This window comes from Bubalus kerabau, unplaced genomic scaffold, assembly GCF_029407905.1.
Source record: "Bubalus kerabau isolate K-KA32 ecotype Philippines breed swamp buffalo unplaced genomic scaffold, PCC_UOA_SB_1v2 scaffold_30, whole genome shotgun sequence".
In the NCBI taxonomy this organism is placed as follows: domain Eukaryota; kingdom Metazoa; phylum Chordata; class Mammalia; order Artiodactyla; family Bovidae; genus Bubalus; species Bubalus kerabau.
The window spans coordinates 2,850,474-2,862,041 of record NW_026577884.1 but is presented as its reverse complement, the minus strand read 5'-3'; positions in this window follow the sequence as shown (position 1 = coordinate 2,862,041).

Genomic DNA, 11,568 nt, shown 5'->3' with positions numbered 1-11,568 from the left:
GGGAAGTCAGGTTTCTATGCGCGTGGCTAGGCGGAGTGCGTCATTGCTCTCGAGTCATGGTAGGGGAATCGCACCTCAAGACGCGTTGAAGAAGGACTCTAGAGGTCTTTTACGGGTTGGGGCAGGAAACCCTTGGTTCCCTCGACTTGTGCCGGTGATCTCAGGAAGGTCTAAGGGTGCCTCTGAGAAGTCAGGGATACTGTGCAGTTGGGAGGGGCCTCTCGGGACTCCACTGGGTTCGGTGCAATGGAAGAGGGCCTCATCTCGAGTGGAGGCAGGAAACTCATGTTTCCTCTCCTGACTTCCCCTGGGCCAGATCTGACTCGGATTGCAGTTTCGCTGCAGAGTTCGAACAGGAGAGTCAGGCCTCGTCTTGTGTGGAGGAATGGAACTCTGCTTGCCTCTCCAGTTGTTCACGGGGTGACAGGTCACTTCTCGAGCTGTGTGTGGTACCTGCGGGTTTCTCCGGACGATACCCGGGGGTGTCAGTGCCCCTTCGTGTTGTGCCTTCATCAAAAGGGTTATCCTCAAAGAGGTGTCCGGGCATCAGGATCTTATCAAGAGCGGACCGGGAAATCGGGGTCTTTCGGCATGTGTCACCATCCACGTGGCTATGTCTCGAATATCCTCGTGAGACCGGCCTCATCCTGAGATGCACCGGGAAAGGTGGGAACCCCTTCAAGACAAAACAGGGGAATCGACCCTCCTGTCGCGATCAGGAGGGGAGAAGGGGCCCAGATGTAGTGGTACCGGGAACCTCGGTGTTCTCCTCGAGTCAGACCAGTGTGTCGAGGAACTTTTGAGGTTGCATCAAGGGTGCCGATACCGTTTCGCACTTCAAGACGGAACGTGGGACTTCTCTTGAGACGCTGTAGGGGGCAAGGGCCTCATCTTGCGATGACGGGGGAACCACGTAGCGTTTCTCGAGTTGTGGCGGGATTCTCGAGTTTCGACGCGGAATACAGTCTTCCTCATGTGTTGGCCCAGGGAAGTCCTATCTTCCATTCGAGTTTCAAGGGAGAGCTGGGGATTGCCCTCGAGTCACTGCAGGGCAAAATAGACCTCATCTAGGCTTGTGTCCAGGACTTAATGTTCATCCCTAGGGGCGACAGGGATCTCGGGCTTGCATACCAGACTCACCCGGGGAATCAGGCCTCGTCTTGAGGGGAAGCAAAGAACTCTGCTGTCCTTTTGAGTCGCGATGGGTATCTCTTGGAGCCCACTGTGTGCCCTAAAGGGAGTCAAGCCTCCTGTGCTGTTTGGATAGAGGACTCGGGATTCCTCTCCAGGCCATGCAGGAAAAGAAGGCCCTCATCTCGCGATGACGGCGGCCTCTTGTGGGTTTTCTAGACTGCCGCGCTAGTGCCGGGTTTCTGACGAGGTACGAGAGGGAGCTCAGGGAGCCTCTCGTGTGGCGCCAGGGAAGTCAGGTCCCCATGAGATGGCTAGGGGGAGCTCGTCATTGCTCTCGAGTCATGGTAGGGTAATGGGGCCCCAAGACGGGTTGAAGAAGGACTCTCGAGGTCTTTCTCGGCTCACTGCATAAAACCCAGGGTTCCTTGACTTGTGCCTGCGACCTCAGGGAGCTTCTCAGAGTGCCTCTGAGAAGTCAGGGATACTGTGCAGTTTGGAGGGGCCTCTCGAGACTCCTCTGCATTTGGTGGAATGTAAGAGGGACTCATCTCGAGTTGAAGCAGGAACCTCAGTGTTCCTCTCCATTTCTGACTCAGATCGCAAGGTCCCTGCATGTTGGTACAGGAGAGTCAGGCCTCGTCTTTTCTGGAGGATGGGACTCCTCTTGCCTCTCGAGTTGTTCTCGAGGTGACAGGCCACTTGTCGAGCTGTGTATGTAACCTGCCCTTTTTTCCGGATGATGCACAGGTGTGATAGTGCCCCTTCGTGTTGTACCTTCATACTCAAGGCTGCCTTCCAAGAGGTGTCCGAGCATCGGATTCTTATCAAGAGCAGACTGGGAAATTGGAGTCTTTCAGCAAGTGGCACCACCCACAAAGCTACGTATCGAATTTCCCCATGAGACCGGCCTCATCCTGAGTTGTGCAGGGAAGGTCGGGCCCCCTTGCATACAAAGCAGGGGAATCGACCCACCGGTCACGATCAGGAGGGGAGAAGGGGCTTAAATGAAGTTGTGCCGGGAACCTCGGTGTTCCCCTTGAGTGAGACCGGCGTGTTGGGGGACTTTTGGGGTCGCATCAAGGGTGCAAAGTACCGTTTCGCATTTCAAGACGGAACCTGGGACATCTTTTGAAACGCTGTAGCGGGCAAGGGCCTCATCTTGCGATGACGGGAGAACCACGTGGTTTTGCTCGAGTTGCGGCGGGATTCTCGAGTTATGACCGGGAATTTAGGCTTCCTCTTGTTGGCCTTGAAATCCAATCTTCCATTCGGGTTGTGAGGGGGAGCTGGGGATTGCGCTAGAGTCACTGCAGGGCAAAAGAGACCTAATCTAGGCTTGTGTCCAGGATCTAACGTTGCTCTCCAGGGGCGACAGGGATCTCGGGTTTGCATTCCAGACTCATCCGGGGAGTCAGTTCTCACCTCGAGGGTAAGCAAAGAATTCCGCTCTCGTCTCGAGTCGCGATGGGTATCTCTTGGAGCCCACTGTGTGTACTAAAGGGAGTCAAGCCTCCTGTGGAGTTTGGAGAGAGGACTCGGGATTGGACTCCAGGCCATGCAGGAAAAGAAGGCCCTCATCTCGAGATGACGGTGGCGTCTCGTGGGTTTTCTCGAGCTGCGGCGCCAGTGTGGGGTGTCTCATGAAGTACCACAGGGATTTCAGGGAGCCTCTTGTGTGGCGCCAGGAAAATCCAGTATTCCATTCGAGTTGCAAGTTAGAACTGGGGATTGCTCTCCAGTCACTGCAGGGCAAAATAGACCTCATCTACGCTTGTGTCCAGGACCTAGTGTTCCACTACTGGGCCGACAGGGATCTCAGGGTTGCATTCTCGACTCACCCGGAGAGTCAGGCCTCGTCTTGAGGGGCAAAAAAGGACTCCGCTCTCCTGTCGAGTCGCGACGGGTATCTCTTGGAGCCCACTGCGTGGCGTAAAGGGAGTGAAGCCTCCTGTGGAGTTTGGAGAGATGACTCGGGATTGTTTTCCTGGCCATGCAGGAAAAAAGGCCCTCATCTCGCGATGACGGGGGCGTCTCGTGGGTTTTCTCCAGCTGCGGCGCCAGTATCAGATTTCTCACGAGGTACGACGGGGAGCTCAGAGAGCCTCTCGTGTGGTGCTAGGGACGTCAGGTCTCCGTGCGTGTGGTGAAGGGGAGTGCGTGATTGCTCTCGAGTCATAGTAGGCGAATCTGGCCTCAAGACGCATTGAAGAAGGACTCTCGAGGTCTTTCTCGGGTTGCGGCAGGGAACCCTGGGTTCCCTCGACTTGTGTCGGTGACCTCAGGCAACTTCTCAGGGTGCCTCTGAGAAGTCAGGGACACTGTGGATTTGGGAGGGGCCTTTCATTACTCAACTGGGTTTGGTGCAATCGAAGAGGGCCTCATCTCGAATGGAGGCAGGAACCTCAGGGGTCCTCTCCATATCTGACTCGGGTCGCAGAGTACCTGCCGAGTACCGACAAGAGAGTCACGCCTCGTCTTCCGTGGAGGAATGGATCTCCGCTTGCCTTTCGAGTTGTTCACGGAGTGACAGGCCACTTGTTGAGCTGTGTGTGGAACCTGCGGGTTTTTCCGGACGATGCACAGGGGTGTCAGTGCCCCTTCGTGTTGTGCCTTCATCCACAGGGTTGCCTTCAAAGAGGTGTCCGGGCATCGGGTTCTTTTCAAGAGCATACCAGAAAATTGGGGTCTTTCAGCATGTGGTACCACCCACGAGGCTACGTCTCGAATTTCCTCGGGAGACCGGCCTCATCCTGAGGTTCGCCGGGAAGGTAGGGAACCCTTGCAGACAAAGCAGGGGAATCGACACACCCGTCGCGATCAGAAGGGGAGAAGGGGCTCAGATGAAGTGGTGCCGGGAACCTCGGTGGTCCCCTCGAGTGAGACCGGTATGTCATGGCACTTTTGAGGTCGCATCAAGGGTGCCAAGTACAGTTTCGCACTTCAAGACGGAACGTGGGAATTCTCTGGAGATGCTCTAGCGGGCAAGGGCCTCATATTGCGATGACGAGGGAAACACGTGGTTTTTCTCGAGTTGCGGCGGGATTCTCGAGTTACGACGGGGAATTCAGGCTTCCTCTTGTGTTGCCCCAGGAAGTCCAATCTTCCATTCAACTTGTCAGAGAGAGCTGTGGGTTGCTCTCGAGTCACTTCAGGGCAAAGAGTCCTCATCTAGGCTTGGGTCCAGGACGTAGTGTTCCTCTCCAGGGGCGACAGGGATATCGGGGTCGCATTCCAGTCTCACCCGGTGGGTCACGCCTCGTCTCGAGTGGAAGCAAAGGACTCCACTATCCTCTCGAGTCGCGACGTGTAACTCTTGGAGCCCAATGAGTGGCCTAAAGGGAGTCAAGCGTCCTGTGTAGCTTGGACAGAAGGTTCACGCTTGATCTGCATACCATTCAGTTAAAGATGGCCCTCCTCTCGTGATGACGGGAGCGTCTCATGGGTTTTCTCGAGCTGCGGCGCCAGTGTGGGGTTTCTCACGAGATATGATGAGGAGCTCAGGGAGCCTCTCGTGCGGCGCCAGAGAAGTCAGGCCTCCATGCGTGTGGCCAGGCAGATCGCGTCATTGCTCTGGAGTCATGGGAGGGACTAGGGCCTCCAGACGCATTTAAGAAGGACTCTCGAGGTCTTTCTTGGGTTGGGGCGGGAAACACTCGTTTCCCTCGACCTCTACCGGGGACCTTAAGGAACTTCCCAGGTGCCTCTGAGAGGTGAGGGATACTGAGGTGCTGGGAGCCGGCATATTGCATATTGAGTGAGGATCTGGAATAGCTCAACTGGAATTCTATCACTGCTGAGAGCCAGCGTGAGGCACTCCACCCATGACAAAGGTCATGAGGAAGGAGGCTCGGCATACGCAAAGGCGGGATCGAACCTCAGGAGTCTCCCTGGAAATTCTCGAGCATCTACCCCCAAAACCAGAGTCTGCCTACTTTCTGCTTTGTGCTTTCACCTACCCCTCTGACTTTATGGGGGGCTGTCCCCCACTACCTCTCTCTGAAAAGAGAGTTAGCTTACAGCTCCAGTTAATAATTCCTGGATGTGACAGTGTTTCAACCTACAAACACCTTTGGAAATCCTCTAGCCTGCCTGAATGGGTTTTTCCGGCCACATGTGATTGTTCAGAGCCTCCCAACTGTGAGAGGCAGGAGATGTTCTAAACTGCCTAAACACAGATTCCTTTGAGTAGTTAAAAGATTGATTAGAAAATGTATTGGTGAAGGGTTTTTCACTTGTTGGGCCAATGTTTGCTGCTAAGTCTCCATACTCCTTACCTACTGTGTCCTTGGCAGTGTATTGATTGATATAATGGGTGTATAGAAATGTAAAATGCAGCTTTGTCCAATGCTTTTTGGAAGGCTGGCGCCTGACTTTGGAATAATCACCTTTAGAGAAAGATAAGTTTCTTAAAATGTTAACAGGCCTCCGGGCCAGAAGATGATGTCAATCACCTGAACTTTTGCATATGATAAGTTTGCAGGAAGAAAGCCTGGCTTGCTGCATGACTCTACCCCTTCCCCCATTATCCTCTATGCATAACTTAAGGTATAAAAACTACTTTGGAAAATAAAGTGCGGGCCTTGTTCACTGAAACTTGGTCTCCCCATGTCACTCTCTCTCCCAAATTCCAGCTGAGCGTCCATCTGGAGCGACGATGTCCTCTGCGACCATTTATTTGCCTGGGCTTCTAAGACCCACTCGAGAAGGTGTCTAAGGTGGGGCACCTTCCGCTATTCGAGAGGGCGCCTGCGGCCTCCGTGGTCAGAGCTAACCTGGTATCACGGGTTATATTGATTTTCCGCGTAAACCAAGCCACTCAGCTTCTTTTCTCCACTGAATTTTCCTACTGAGCTATCCTTATTTCAGCCGCTTTTCTCCACTGAATTTCCTCACTGAGCTATCCTTATTCTATTACTCTTTGAATCTTTGATGAATAAATAAATATAAATAGGTCGCCGACGCCGTCCCCACTTCGAATACCCTGGATCAGCCGGGGCTGGACCCCGGCACTGAGGAGTTAGAGGGGCCTCTCGGGACTCCACTAGGTTTGACGAAATGAAAGAGGGCCTCATCTCGATTGGAGGCAGGAACCTCAGGCTTCCTCTCCATTTCTGACTCCGACCGCAGGGTCCCTGCAGGGTTGGGACAGGAGAGTCAGGCCTCGTCTTGTCTGAGTAATGGAACTCTGCTTGCCTCTCGAGTCGTTCAGTGGGTCTCAGGCCCCTTGTCGAGCTGTGTGTGGAACCTGCGGGTGTTTCCAGAAGATGCACGGGGGTGTCATTGCCCCTTCATTTGGTGCCTTCCCCCACAGGGTTGCCTTCAAAGAGGTGTCCAGCATCAGGTTCATTTCAAGAGCGGACCGGGAAATCGGGGTCATTCGGCATGTGGCACCACCCACGTGGCTCATCTCGAATTTCCTCGTGAGACCAGCATCATCCTGAGGTGCACCGGGAAGGCCAGGAACACCTTCCACACAAAGAAGGGGAATCGACTCTCCTGTCGCGATCAGGAGGGGAGATGGGGCTCAGATGAAGTGGGGCCGGGACTCTAGGTGTTCCACTCGAGGGAACCCGGCGTTTCAGGGAACTTTAGGGGTCGCATCAAGGGAGCCAAGTACCATTTCCCACTTCAGGACGGAACATGGGACTTCCCTGGAGACGCTGTAGCGGGCAAGGGCCTCATCCTGTGAAGACGTTGGAACCACGTCGTTTTTCTCGAGTTGCGTCTGGATTCTCGAAAACGACGGGGATTTCAGGCTTCCTCTTGGGTTGGCCCTGGGAAGCCCAATCTTCCCCTGGAGTTGCGAGGGAAAGCTGGGGGTTCTTCTCGAGTCACTACAGGGCCAAAGAGACCTCATCGAGGCGTGTGTCCAGGACCTAATATTCCTCTCAAGGGAAGACAGAGATCTCGGGTTTCCATTCCAGACTCCCCCGGGGAGTCAGGCCTCGCCTCGAGGGGAAGCAGAGGACTCCACTTTCCTCTCAAGTCGCGACACGGATCTCTTGGAGCCCACTGAGTGGACTCAAGGGTGTCGAGCCTCCTCTTCAGTTTGGAGAGAGGACTCGGGATTGCTCTCCAGGTCAGGCAGGAAAAGAAGGCCCTCATCTCGCGATGACGGGGGCATCTCATGGGTTTCCTCAGGCTGCGGCGCCCGTGGGGGTTTTCTCACGAGGCACGACGAGGACCTCAGGGAGCCTCTCGTGCGGCGCCAGGGAACTCATGTCTCCATGCGCATGGCGAGGGGGAGCTGGTCATCACTCTCGAGTCATGGGAAGTGACTAGGGCCTCAAGACGCGTTGAAGAAGGACTCTCAAGGTCTTTCTCGGGTGGCGGCGGGAAACTCTCGTTTCCCTCGACTTCTGCAGGGGACTATAGGGAACTTACCAGGGTGCCTCTGAGAGGTGAGGAATGCTGTGGAGTTGGCAGGGCCCCTCGGGACTCTGCTGGGTTCGGCGCAATGGAAGAGGGCCTCATCTCGAGGGGAGGCAGGAACCTCAGGCTTCCTCTCCAATTCTGACTCCGACTGCACGGTCCCTGCAGTGTTGGGACAGGAGAGTCATGCCTCGTCTTGTCTGAGGAATGGAGTTCTGGTTGCCTCTCGAGTTGTTCCGGGAGTCTCAGGCCCCTTGTCGAGCTGTGTGTAGACCCTGCGGGTTTTTCCGGATGATGCACGGGGGTGTCAGTGCCCCTTCGTGTTGTGCCTTCACTCACAGGGTTGCCTTCGAAGAGGTGTCCGGGCATCAGGTTCTTATCAAGAGTGGACCGGAAAATCGGTGTCGTTCGGCACGTGGCACCTCACACATGGCTGGTCTCGAATTTCCTCCTGAGACCGGCCTCATCCTGAGGTGCACCAGGAAGGCCGGGAACCCCTTCCAGAGAAAGCAGGGGAATCGACTCTCCTGTCGCGATCAGGAGGGGAGAAGGGACTCAGATGAAGTGGTGCCGGGACCCTTGGTGTTCCCCTCGAGGGAACCCAGCGTGTCGGGAACTTTTGCGGTCGCATCAAGGGTGTCAAGTACCGTTTCGCACTTAAGGACAGAACATGGGACTTCCCTGGAGACGCCGGGAATTTCGGTGTTCCCCTGAAGTGAGACCGGTATGTTGGGGAACTTTGGGGTCGCATCAAGGGTGCCAAGTAGCATTTCGAACTTTAAGATGGAACGTGGGACTTCTCTTGAGACTCTAGCTGGCAAGGGCCTCATATTGCGATGAAGGGGGAACCACATGGTTTTTAAGACTTGAGGCTGAATTCTCGAATTACGATGGGATATTTAGACTTCCTCATGTGTTGACCGTGGGAAGCCCAATCTTCCATTCAAATTGTGAGGGAGAGATGGAGGTTGCTCTCGATCACTGTAGGGCAAAATAGACCTCATCTAGGCTTGTGTCTAGGACATAATGTTCCACTCCAGGGGCGACAGGGATCTCGGGGTTGAATTCCAAACTCACCCGGGGAGTCAGGCCTCGTCTCGAGGGAAGCAAAGGACTCCGCTCTCCTCTCGAGTCGCACCGGGTATTTCTTGGACCCAACTGAGTGGCCTAAAGGGAGTCAATCCTCCTGTGAAGTTTGGAGAGAGGACCAGGGATTGCTCTCCAGGTCAGGCAGGAAAAGAAGGCCCCCATCTCTCCTTGACGGGGGCATCTTGTGGTTTTTCTCGAACTGCGGCGCCACTGTGGGTTTTCTCACGAGGTACGATGGGGTACTCAGGGAGCCTCTTGTGTGGTACTAGGGAAGTCAGTTTTCCTGCTTGTGGCGAGGGGAGCGTGTCCTTGCTCTGGAGTCATGGTAGGGGAATCGGGCATCAAGAGACGTTGAAAAAGGACTCTCCAAGTCTTTCTCGGGTTACTTCAGGAAACTCTGGGTTCCCTCGACTTGTGCCAGTGACCTCAGGTAGCTTCTCAGGGAGCCTCTGAGAATTCAGGGATACTGTGGTGTTGGGAGGGGCCTCTCGGGACACCACTGAGTTTGGTTCAATGGAAGAGGGCCTCTTCTCCAGTTGAGGTAGAAACCTCAGGGTTCCTCTCCATTTCTGACTCCGATCGCAGGGTCCCTGAAGAGTTGGGCCAGGAGGGTAAGGCCTCGTCTTGTGTGAAGGAATGCAACTTCACTTGCCTCTCGAGTTTTTCACGGGGTGACAGTCCACATTTGGAGCTGTGAGTGGAATCGGCGGGTTTTTCCAGACGATGCATGGGGATGTCATTGTCCCATCGTGTTGTGCCTTCATCCACAGGGTTGCCTTCGAAGAGATGTCCGGGCGTCAGGTTCTTATCTAGAGTGGACCGGGAATTCGGGATCTTTCAACATGTGGCACCAACCATGAGGCTACTTTTCGAATTTCCTCATGAGACCGGCCTCATCCGGAGGTTTGCGGGGAACTTCGGGAACCCCTTGAAGACAAAGCATGGGAGTCGACCCTCCTGTCGCGATCAGGAGGGGTGAAGGGGCTCACAGGAAGTGGTGCCATGAACTTTGGTGTTTCCCTCGAGTGAGACCGGTATGTCAGGGAACTTTGGGGGTCGCATCAAGGGTGCCAAGTACCGTTTTGTACTTCAGGATGGAACGTGGGACTTCTCTTGATACGCTGTAGCGGCCAAGGGCCTCATCTTGCGATGACGGGGGAGCCACGTGGTTTTTCTCGAGTTGTGGCGGGATTCTCGAGTTACGACGGGGATTTCAGGCTTCCTCTTGTGTTGGGCCAGGGAAGTCCAATCATCCATTCGAGTTGCGAGGGAGAGCTGGGGGTTGCGCTCGAGTCACTGCAGGGCAAAGGAGACCTCATCTAGGCTTGTGTCCAGGACCTAATGTTCCTCTCCAAGGGCCACAGGGATCTCAGGTTTGCATTCCAGACTCACCCAGGGAGTCAGGCCTCGTGTCGAAGGGAACCAAAGGACTCTGCTCTCCTTTCGAGTTGCGACGGGCGCCTCTTGGAGCCCACTTTGTGGCCTAAAGGGAGTCAAGCCTCCTGTGAAGTTTGGAGAGAGGACTTGGGACTGCTCTCCAGGCCATGCAGGAAAAGATGGCCCTCATCTCGCGATGACGGAGGGGTCTTGTGTGTTTTCTCGAGCTGCGGCGCCAGTGTGGGGTTTCACACGAGCTACGACAGGGAGCTCAGGGAGCCTCTCATGTGGCGCCAGGGAAGTCAGGTCTCCATGTGCGTGGCGAGGGGGAGCACGTTATTGCTCTCGAGCCATGGTAGGGGAATCTGACCTCAAGACGCGTTGAAGAAGGACTCTCGAGGTCTTTCTTCGGTTGTGGCAGGAAACCCTTATTTCCCTCGACGTTTGCCGGTGGCCTCAAGGAGCTTCTCAGAATGTCTATGAGAAGTCAGGGATACTGTGGAGATGGCAGTGGCCTCTCGGGACTCCACTGGGTTTGTTTTAATGGAAGAGGGCCTCATCTCGTGTTGAGGCAGGAACCTCAGGTTTCCTCTCCATTTCTGACTCAGATCGAAGCGTGCCTGCAGAGTTGGGATTGTATACTCAGGCCTCGTCTTGTCTGAGGAAGGGAACTCCGCTTTCCTCTCTCGTTGTTTAAGGGGTGACAGGCCAGTTGTGGAGCTGTATGTGGATCCTGTGGGATTTTCCGGACGATGAACAGGGTTGCCAGTGCCCCCTCGTGTAGTGCCTTCCTCCACAGGGTTGCCTTAGAAGAGGTGTCCGGGCATCGGGTTCTTATCAAGAGCAAGACCGAGAAATCGGGGTCTTTCGGCACGTGGCACCAACACGAGGCTACGTCTCGAATTTCTTCGTGAGACTGACCTCATCCTGAGGTGCGCCATGAAGGTCGGGAACCCCTTCTAGACAAAGCAGGGGAATCGACCTTCCTGCCGTGATCAGGAGGGGAGAAGGGGCTCAAATGAAGTGGTGCCAGGAACTTCGGTGTTCCCTTGGAGTGAGACCGGTATATTGGGGAACTTTTGGGGTCGCATCAAGGGTGCCAAGTAGCATTTCGAACTTTATGACGAAACATGGGACTTCTCTTGAGACTCTGTAGCGGGCAAAGGCCTCATATTGCGATGAATGGGGAACCACGTGGTTTTTAAGAGTTGGGGCGGGATTCTCGAGTTACAACGGGAAATTCAGACTTCCTCTTGTGTTGGCCCAGTGAAGACCAATCTTCATTCGAATTGCGAGGGAGAGATGGGTGTTGCTCTCGAGTCACTGTAGGGCAAAATAGACCTCATCTAGGCTTTTGTCCAGGACCTAATGTTCCTCTCCAGGGGCAACAGGGATCTCGGGGTTGCATTCCAGACTCACCCGAGGTAAGGCCTCATCTCAAGGGGAAACAAAGTACTCTGCTCTCCTCTCAAGTCGCGACAGGTATCTCTTGGAGCCCATTGAGTGGCCTAAAGGGAGTAAAGCCTCCTGTGAAGTTTGGAGAAAGGACCAGGGATTGCTCTCCAGGTCAGGCAGGAAAAGAAGTCCCCAATCTCG